Source organism: Choloepus didactylus, chromosome 8 (genome assembly GCF_015220235.1).
Source record: "Choloepus didactylus isolate mChoDid1 chromosome 8, mChoDid1.pri, whole genome shotgun sequence".
Taxonomy (NCBI): Eukaryota; Metazoa; Chordata; class Mammalia; order Pilosa; family Megalonychidae; genus Choloepus; species Choloepus didactylus.
The window spans coordinates 119,010,576-119,021,477 of NC_051314.1; the positions used below are offsets into that span (position 1 = coordinate 119,010,576).

Here is a 10,902-nt window from a genome sequence, read left to right on the forward strand (position 1 = left end):
ATTTCATTTCCTTTCACATCCCCCTTTTGGTCAAGAAGATGTTCTCCATCCCACGATGCCAGGTCTACATTCCTCCCCGGGAGTCATATTCCACGTTGCCAGGGAGATTCACTCCCCTGGGTGTCTGATCCCACGTAGGGGGGAGGGCAGTGATTTCACCTTTCAAGTTGGCTTAGCCAGAGAGAGAGGGCCACATCTGAGCAACAAAGAGGCATTCGGGAGGAGGCTCTTAGGCACAACCATAGGGAGGCCTAGCCTCTCCTTTGCAGCAACCGTCTTCCCAAGGGTAAAACTTATGGTAGAGTCTTTTGCCCATTTTTAAATTGGGTTGTTTGTCTTTTTGTTGTTGAGCTGTAGGATTTATTTATATGTCTGGATATTAAACCCTTATCAGATATGTAGCTCCCAAATATTTTCTCCTATTCTGTAAGTTATCTTTTTACTTTGGTGATGCAGTCCTTTATAGCACAAAATGTTTTAATTTTGATGAAGTTCCATTTATCTATTTTTTCTGTTGTTGCTCATACTTTTGGTATAAAGTCTAGGGAACCATTGCCTAATACAAGGTACTGTAGATGGTTTGCTATATTTTCTTCTAGGGCTTTTACAGTTTTGGTTCTTCTATTTAGGTGATTCATTTTTTTTTTCTTAAAGAAATTATTTGTTTCTTATCACAGAGTACAGGGAAGCAGTAAGTGTGATGCCTATAAGTCTGGGGTTGCAGTCTTCCCAGTCTGTGCACTTAGAAGTATCCTTTGAGGACCCCCAGGATTGTACACACCATGACTAACATTCTAGTAGCGGCAGAGTACATTAAGGAATCACAAGGAGTGCTTTGAACAAAGGCCTCATTCACAACGCAGGGCCCCCCTGCTATTATAATCTCCCAGCCTCCTTTTCCAAAAACATTAAAACCCAGGAAGTTGGTTATTCGTAGGCTCATGAACAAGTAGGCCACAGACCAGTGGTGAAGTGGCTCTTACCTATTGATCTCTTGAGCCCACCAGGGCCATCTCCAGCTCCCTAGCTTCTGTGCCCCAGGCTGCCTGCGGAACCCCACACACGCGGTGGCGCTGGAGGAGGAAGGGCAGGCCAGACCAAGCTTGGGGAATAATGTCTTTATTGGGTTCAGACCAGGAGTCCATGGGTCTTGAGGACCTCTGTGTGTTTGCCAGTTTTCTTCTCCACGTTTTTCTCTGCCTGTTTCCATAGTCTCATGAGCTGTTTCTTCTTCCTGTAATGGATCTTGGTGGTCTCCTTTCTCTGTTCCTCCAGGGTGGGTGTCACTGCCTGGTATTTCCAGCCAACCTCATGAGCCAGTCTCCCCAGGTAGGCAGACATTCCAGTGGGCTTCAGCTGCACAACCTTGAGGGCAGCAGGAACAAACATCTGCTTTTTCTTGTCATAGGGGGGTGGGATCCCATTGAACACCTTGAGATAGTCCAGGGTGGTCTGACTCTATGTTGTCTTGTGGGGCAGCATGCCTCGCACTGTCCTCCAAAAGATGCAGCTGGGGCCGGGAAGTGGGTGGGGCCGCGGGATGGGTTGGTCATGTGCTTGCAGAGGAAGGCCAGGTACTTCAACATATTTCTGTAGAAGTTGCCAGAAATGTTGATGCCCTCACAGCACATGACCACCACCTTCTGGCCCAGCAGTACCTGCTGGGCCATGATGGCTGCCCGGTGACCTAGGAGATGGCCCTGGCCATCAAGCACCAGGACCGGACCGTCTACCATCTTCGGCAGCTGCCTGGGAAACCTTTGATTGATTTTGAGTTAATTTTTGTATATTATATGAGGTAGAATTCCACCTTTTTTCTTTTGTATATAGATATCCAATTTTCCTAGCACCGTTTGTTGAAGACACTATTCTTTCACAATTGAGTGAACTTGGAAACCTTGTCAAAAATCAATTGGCCATAGTTATGTGTATTTATTTCTGAATTCTCAGTTCTATTTCATTGATCTATATGTCTGCCCTTGTGCCAGTGCCATGCTATTTTGAGAAATTTGGCTTTGCAATAAGTTTTAAAATCAGGAAGTGTGAATCCTCCACTTTATCCTTTTTTTTCAAGATGGTTAAATTTGATGCTTAGCGCTTGCATTTCTGCAAAAAAGGCTGTTGGAATTTTGATTGGGATTGCATTGAATTCATAAATTGCTTTTGTAGAATTGGCATCTTAGTAATATTTAGTCTTCCAATCCGTGAACATGGAATACCCTTCCATTTATTTGTCATCTTTGATTTCTTTTAGCATTGTTTTGTAGTTTTCTGTATGTAAGTCCTTTACCTCCTTGGTTAAATTTATTCCTAGATATTTGATTCTTTTAGTTGCTATTGTAAATAGATTTTTTTCTTGTTTTCCTTTTCAAGTTGGTCACTATTATTATATGGAAACACTACTGAATTGTGTGTGTTGATCCTGTACCCTGCCAATTTACTGAATTTGTTTATTAGCTCTAATAGCTTTCTCATGGATCTTTCAAGATCTTCTATGTATATGATTATGACTTCTGCAAATAGGGAAAGTGTTACTTCACCTTTTCCAATGTGGATGCCTTTTATTACTTTTTCTTGCCTAATTGCTCTGGGTATAATTTCCAGAACAATGTTAATAACAGTGGGGACATTGGACATCTTTGTCTTGTTCCTGATTTAAAAGGGAAAGCTTTCAGTCTTTCACCATTGAGTATGATCTTGGTGGTGGGTTTTTCATATATGACTTTATCTTGTTGAGGAAGTTTCTTTATATTCCTAGTTTTCTAAGTGTTTTCATCATTAGGTGTGCTGGATTTTGTCAAATGCCTTTTCTGCCTCAATCAAGATGATCATGTGCTTGGTTTTTATCCTCTGTTCTATTAATGTGGTGTTTTACATTAATTGATTTTCTTATGTTGAATCACCTTTGTGTACTTGGGATAAGTCCAATGAGATCATGGTGTATAATTCTTTTAATGTGCTGTTAGATTTGGTTTGTAATTTTCTTTTCTTGTATTATCTTTATTTGGCTTTGGTATGAGGGTGATGTTGGCCTCATAGAAGGAGTTAGGGAATGTTCCCTCCTCTTCAATTTTTTGGATGAGTTTGAACAGGATTGGTTTTAATTCTTCTTGGGATGCTTGGTAAAATTCACCTGTGATTCTTTCTTCTGTCATCTCTAATCTGCTTTTTTTTTTTTTTTTTCATTTTTATTGAGATTGTTCAGATACCATACAATTATCCAAAGATCCAAAGTGTACAATCACCTGCCCCTGGGTACCCTCATACAGCTGTGCATCCATCACCACACTTAATTTTTGTTCAATTTTTAGAAACTTTTCATTACTCCAGACAAGAAATAAAGTGAAAGATGAAAAAAGAAAAAAAAGAAAAGGAAACTCTAATCCTCCCCTATCCCTAACCAACCCCTCTCAATTGTTGACCCGTAGTATTGGTATAGTACATTTGTTACTGTTTATGAAAAAATGCTGAAATACTGCTAACTGTAGTATATAGTTTGCAATAGGTATATAGTTCTTCCCTATATGCCCCTCTATTATTAACTTCTAATTGTATTGTCATACATTTGTTCTGGTTCATGGAATCGATTTCTAATATTTGTACAGTTGATCATGGACATTGCCCACCACAGGATTCAGTTTTATACGTTCCCACATTTTGACCTCCAACTTTCCTTCTGGTGACATATATGACTCTGAGCTTCCCCTTTCCACCTCATTCACACACCATTCGGTGCTGTTAGTTATTCTCACACTTTGCTACCAACACCCCTGTTCATTTCCAAACATTTAAGTTCATCCTAATTGAACATTCTGCTCATACTTAGCAACCACTCCCCATTCTTAAGCCTCGTCCTATATCTTGGTACCTTATATTTCATGTCTATAAGTTTACATATTATAATTAGTTCCTATCAGTGAGACCCTGCAGTAATTGTCCTTATGTTGTCTGGCTTATTTCACTCAGTATATTGCCCTCGAGGTTTTGTCATCAACCCCCCTTTTTTTTTTAATATGGTTTTGTTCACTCACCATACATTCCATCCCAAGTAAATAATCGATGGTTCTCTGCATGGTCATATATTTATGTGTTCACCATCTTCACCACTATCTATATAAGGGCATCTACATTTCTTCTACAAGGCAGGAGGGAGAATCAAAGAAGGTAGAGAGGCAAAAGAAAGAGGAAAAAAAAATGACAGCTAGGAAGCAGCAAAAGGAAAAATAACCTTAAATCAAAGTAGAATAAAGAATCAGACAATACCACCAATGTCAAGTGTCTAACATGCCTCCCCTATCCCCCCCTCTTATCTGCATTCACCTTGGTATATCACCTTTGTTACATTAAAGGAAGCATAATACAATGATTCTATTAGTTACAGTCTCTGGTTTACGCTGATTGCATCCCTCCCCCAATGCCTCCCCATTTTTAACACCTTGTAAGTTTGACATTTGCTTGTTCTCCCTCGTAAAAGAACATATTTGTACATTTTGTCACAATTGTTGAAAACTCTAGATTTCACCAAGTTACACAGTCCCAGTCTTTATCTTTCCTCCTTTCTTGTGGTGTCTCACATGCTCCCCACCTTCCTCTCTCAACCGTATTCATAGTTATCTTTTTTCAGTGTACTTACATTGTTGTGCTACCATCTCCCAAAATTGTGTTCCAAACCACACACTCCTGTCTTCTATCACCCTGTAGTGCTCCCTTTAGTATTTCCTGTAGGGCAGGTGTCTTGTTTACAAAGTCTCTCATTGTCTGTTTGTCAGAAAATATTTTGAGCTCTCCCTCATATTTGAAGGACAGCTTTGCTGGATATAGGATTCTTGGTTGGTGGTTTTTCTCTTTCAGTATCTTAAATATATCACACCACTTCCTTCTTGCCTCCATGGTTTCTGCTGAGAGATCCGCACATAGTCTTATTAAGCTTCCTTTGTATGTAATGGATCACTTTTCTCTTGCTGCTTTCAGGATTCTCTCTTTGTCTTTGACATTTGGTAATCTGATTATTAAGTGTCTTGGCATAGGCCTATTCAGATCTCTTCTGTTTGGAGTACGCTGTGCTTCTTGGATCTGTAATTTTATGTCTTTCATAAGAGATGGGAAATTTTCATGAATTATTTCCTCTATTATTGCTTCTTCCCCTTTTCCCTTCTCTTCTCCTTCTGGGACACCGATGATACATACATTATTGTACTTTGTTTCATCCTTTATTTCCCGGAGACGTTGCTCATATTTTTTCATTCTTTTCTCCATCTGCTCCTTTGCATGTAGACTTTCAGGTGCCTTATTCTCAAGTTCCTGAGTATTTTCTTCTGCCTCTTGAGATCTGCTGTTGCATGTTTCCATTGTCTTTCATCTCTTGTGTTGTGCCTTTCATTTCCATAGATTCTACTAGTTGTTTTTTTGAACTTTTGATTTCTGCTGTATATATGCCCAGTGATTCCTTTACAGCCTCTATCTCTTTTGCAATATCTTCTCTAAACTTTTTGAATTGATTTAGCATTAGTTGTTTAAATTCCTGTATCTCAGTTGAAGTGTACGTTTGTTCCTTTGACTGGGTGATAACTTTGTTTTTCTTAGTGTAGGTTGTAATTTTCTGTTGTCTAGGCATGGTTTCTCTAATCTGCTTTTGAAACTCTGTAGGACTTTTTTCATTTCATTTGTTGTGGTTTTCAGCTCCAGTATTTCTTTGGTTCCTTTTAAAAATTTCTATCTATTTATTAAGATTCTCATGTTGTTCATTCATTATTTTCCTGATATCCTTTGCAGTTTTTCCTTTATCTCCTTGAGCATATGAGGATCAATTTTTAAAGTATTTGTCTGGTATTTCCGATGTCTGGTGTTCTTCTTAGATGGATTTTTGTCTTATTCCTTTGGATGGGCCATGATTTCTTGTTTCTTTGTTTGTCTTATAATCTTTTGTTGCACACTGTACATTTTTAGTCAGTTTTATTGAGATATATTCACCTACCATGCAGTCATCCACAGTGTACAATCAGTTGTTCACAGTACCATCATATAGTTGTGCATTCATCACCATAATCAATTTTTGAGCATTTTCATTACTCCAAAAAAATTAAAAAAAGAATAAAAATAAAAGTAAGAAAGACCACCTAAAAATTCCATCCCTCTCACCCCCACTATTATTCATTTAATTTTTGTCCCCATTTTTCTACTCATCTGTCCATATATATATTAGATAAAGGGAGTATGAGCCACAAGGTTTTCATAATCACACATGGCACCATGTAAGCTACATAGTTATACAGTCATCTTCAAGAATCAAGGCTACTGGGTTGTAGTTCAACAGTTTCAGGTATTTCCTTCTAGCTTTTCCAATACACTAAAAACTAAAAAGGGATATCTATATAACAAATAAGAATAACCTTCAGAATGACCTCTCGATTCCATTTGAAATCTCTCAGCCACTGAAACTTTATTTTGTTTCGTTTCTCTTCCCTCTTTTTGTCCAGAAGGCTTTCTCAGTTCCATGATGCCAGGTCCAGGCTCATCCTTGGGATTCATGTCTCACGTTGCCAGAGAGATTTACATTCCTGGGAGTCATGTCCCACATAGGGGAGAGGTCAATGAGTTTACCTGCAGAGTTGGCTTGGAGAGAGAGGCCACATTTGAGCAACAAAAGAGATATGGGGGTGAGTCTTAGGCACAATTGTAAGTAGACTTAGCCAGCCCTTTATAGTAAAAAGCTTTGTAAGGGCAATTCCCAAGATAGAGGGCTCAGACTTCTAAATTGGTAGTCCTCAATGCTTGTGAGAATATCAGTAATTCCCCAGGTGGGGAAGTTTAATATTTCCACATTTTCCCCCAGTCCCTCAAGGGGGCTTTGCAAATATACTTTTATTCTCTGCCCAAATTACTTTGGGATGTATCAGGGCTCACACTAACCTTTGTACATTTTAATATTTTTTAAGTGTTAACTCTGGGATTTAGTCCCTGAGCTCTCTGTTCCTTAAGTGTTTGTCCAGATAGTGATGTGACAGAGATTTCCTTGAGTGCCACGAGCTAACAAAAACAAACTAATGCAAAAAACACCTTTCATAGGCTTTCCAAATTGGCTTTGCACTGGCTGGTGCTCTCCTTCAGAATTTAGTCCTCCTATCAAAAATGTTAGCCCCTGTCTTTTTTGAGCCTGTGTCTTCCCTGGTCTTGTGCTTCCTCATGGCCTGTTTACAGGAATTCACATACTCTCTCTGCTCCCTATGAAACTGACATTCTCCGTCTCTCAGGTGCTCTCTTGTATGACTTAAAGCAGGTAATATGTTGCCTCAGGCCCCTTTGTCTTAGTCATTTTTTGTACTGCTTTATCTGTCTGCACACTACTTCCTCCTGCTGGGCAAGTTTTTGCAAAAGAATCCTGGGATGAATATAGTGGTTCATTCTTTCTTGCTACCACCAGATAGATTAGCACTGACATACAGACACCCCCGTATATGAATAGGGGTTATTCCACTCCCTGTGAAAGAGGGCCAGGGACTACACTGGCTGCACAGGCTGTTGACACACTGTGGCAGGGAGGGGTAGGGGTAGAGGCCATGCTTTCCGTATCTTATTTAAAGCTGTGTTTTCTTGATTAGACACTTGCCCAGTTACTGCAACCCTTTAATTCTTTTATGGTGTTTTGAGGAAGATGGCTTTGCCAGTTTTTGCTAATTGTTCAAAGATTCTGTGAGGCTGTGGCACCCTGAAGTGTCTTACACTGTTGTCTTGATTGATCACAAGGTGGCTAACAGTTTTGAGGCTAAAAGAAGTCCTAAATCAAGGTATAAGCAACACTTGCTTTCTTCCCAAAGACTGTAACATTCTGGTACTGGCTGCCGGCAATTCTTGAGGTTCCTTGGATTGTATGTCTGTCTCCCATCAAATGGCAATATCTTCTCCTTTCTGGCTTCTGTGACTTCAGAGTCTCTTTATAAAGCTTTGGTAATCTGGAATATGGTTCACCCTGCTTCAGAGTGCCACACCTTAACTAAAGATAACATTTTTGAAAGGTCCTATTTACAATGGGTTTACACCCACAGGGACACAGATTAAGATTGTCTGTGTTGGGTACATAATTGAATCTACCACAGGAGTAATCATGATGTACCTTGGTGTAGATATTTTAGCTAAATGGTAGCATAAAAGAAGAGACTAAGAGGCTCTTTTCATTAAAAAATAGTTCCTATGTCTGTGTGTAGGTGTAAAAATGGATTGTCCAGAATAATACTTGCAATTTATAAAAACCACATTGGTGGTCCAACACAGTGCTAAGGATCTTACTTATGTTCTCTCTATTAATACTTACAGCCTCCTTGTGAGGCTCAAAAAAATTGAGAGAACTTACCCAAAGTAATAGAAAGGAAAAGATCAAGGAAAAAAAGTCTTTTTAACTCCAAAGCCCATTTTCTTCCACTAATGAACTCTCCTGCCAGAAATGCAACATCTGGACTTCCTTTCAAAATATCTTACCTTCTCTGTGATTTTGGGAAGCACTGCAAACCTCACCTTATTTTTTCCTCAGGAGACACGAAGGTCTGAGTTCAGAGCAGCAACTGTGGAGACACATTTCTTGTCCTGAAAGGCTCAAGGTTCAATGCTCTCTTCTATAACTCCATCCAGCCTGCTGTATTTATAAATGCTGTGTTTGAGTTTGTGTTGCAGTTTCCCTAGCACATCACAGGACCCATTGGAAACCCTTCAAGAGGGGGCTTATTTCAGTTGGCACCTGAGTGGTAATATCTCTTGTGACTGCTAGAAGTTGTGCTCCCCTCAAACTAAAAAATCTTTCTGGTGAGTTGTCTTATTCAATGGTTTGTAATGTTTATCCTTTGGAAAATATTTTAGGCAACCACTTTCTAATCTCCATGGCAGCCTGGCTGGAAGCTGAGGTGGGCATGGGGCAGTGAGGCAGAGGGTGGCAAAGTGGAGGGCAGAGGGTATATTCATAGTCTGTGCACACCCATTTTCTTCCCAGAGTCTTCAGGTACCTATTGTCCATGATTTTAGTTGTATTCAGTGTAGAGTTGCCAGATAAAATATAGGATATGCTGTAAAATTATTAGTGTAAGTTTGTCTCAAATATTGTATGGGACTTGTATAACATTAATTATTGTTTACCTGAAATTCAGATTTAACTGGGCATTCTGTATTTCTCTTTTCTAAATCTGAAATCCTAATTTAGTGGGAGATTGGCCTCATTATTTTTAATAGCTGCCTTCCATTCTCTTGTATCGTGCAATATAATGTATTTAGCCATCACACTGTTGATGGAAATTTAGACAGTTTTCGGTTTTCTTCTATTTCAGATAATGCCACATTTACATTCATTTATATTTATTTTTGCACATTTTGAGTCTCAGTTTCTTTAAGTATGCCAAATAGGGAAGTGCAGCTGCCTATCTTCAAGGGTTGTTGTGAGAATCAAATGATATAATGAGTGTGAATATGCTTAGTAAGCTGCTAAAGACTATAGAAAGTATTTTTTTTTCAGCCCTTGCAATGTAGTGATTTGCAATGGACTTATAACCTGAACAGGTTCTTATCAGATGAGAAAAGTCCTTGAGTGGATGGATTTTTTTCTTGTATAGCTTTCTAAGCACCCTTTTTCTATTCCAGTACTTCATTTATAGAAGACTCTAAATACATAATACATGAATAAGAGAATGAAACTTGCCTCTTTTATTTGCCCTCTTCTTCCAACACTCTCTTCTCTCTTCTATATAGATTATTAATTATTCTTAACTTAGTTCTCTTTCTTAAATCATCTACATTTAAAAAAATTGATTTCCTAAAATCATTGCTCTCTAAGTTTGAAAGAACTTTGTATGTTATCTGGCTGTATTGAATCATAATTTCCAGGGATTGGTTCTGGAACATGTATTTTTACCAAGTTTTCCAGGTGACTCAGATGATTAGCCAGCCCCAGAGATCAGATCAATCCCTGATCTAATACAATGTGCCTGTAATTTAGGTATTCCTTCTACTGAATCACAGACTGGGGAGTCATTTGACCTTGCTTCAGTATGGCCAGGAAACTCACTCCTTCAGGAAGACAGGATTCTTTTGATTGCAAGTGACAGAAAAATTAAATTAGCTTAAGCCACGAAGATGGGTACACATGGCTGAAAAATCCATAGGTAGCACCAGCTTGATCTAATGGCTCAAATGATGTCACCAAAATGACATCATTCTGTCTCTTTACTCTGTCTTCCTAGGTCAAGTCTTCAACCTCAGAGTTGCTGCCATCCATTCTTGATCCCTTCCCAATGCGAAATGGCTACAGCAATTCTAAGATCTTGTATCTTTAAACCACATATTCCAGGAAGAGAAAGTCTCTTTGCATAGTTGTTGGTGAGAGGAATTTTCTTCTTCCCATAACCAAGCACTATGACAAGGAGAATGGGATATACTAATTGGCTCAAGTCCATGAAAGCAGACCCCTGGAGTGGAAGGGTCTAATTCTTCCCAACTCTGTGGCTAGGAATGGAAGATGGCTTTTCAGAGGAAATTCAAAACACTCTTAGGAAGCAGGAAGGATGCTGGGTTGTCAGACAGTGTCACTGTTCTCTACAGGAACCTTCTCCTTTGTTTTAGTCTCTTATTTCAAATATCCACTGAAAACATTTTTTCCTCATCTTTCTCTATTTCTCTGTATCAATACCAAATTCATTTGATAGAAGCCCACTTAATGGTATATTGTGATTAATGAAAATGTTTTATTGAGGGTCAAGTAATTTCATTCCAGCTATGTGTGAGTTGTAATTGTTCTTTTTTAAAAAGAGGTTAATCTCTTTAACTATCTTCATTGAAAATCTCTTACCTTTACACACCTTTGCATTTAATATAAAATGAAAATACCAACTTCCTTATCCAAAGGCAGGTTTAACATATGGTTGCAGG

The 10,902-nt window shown here is 38.9% G+C and overlaps 1 pseudogene; it reads right to left on the bottom strand.

The window, feature by feature from the left end:
• Window positions 1-1,128: 1,128 nt before the first annotated feature.
• Window positions 1,129-1,736, bottom strand: LOC119543064 (annotated as a pseudogene).
• Window positions 1,737-10,902: the final 9,166 nt, after the last annotated feature.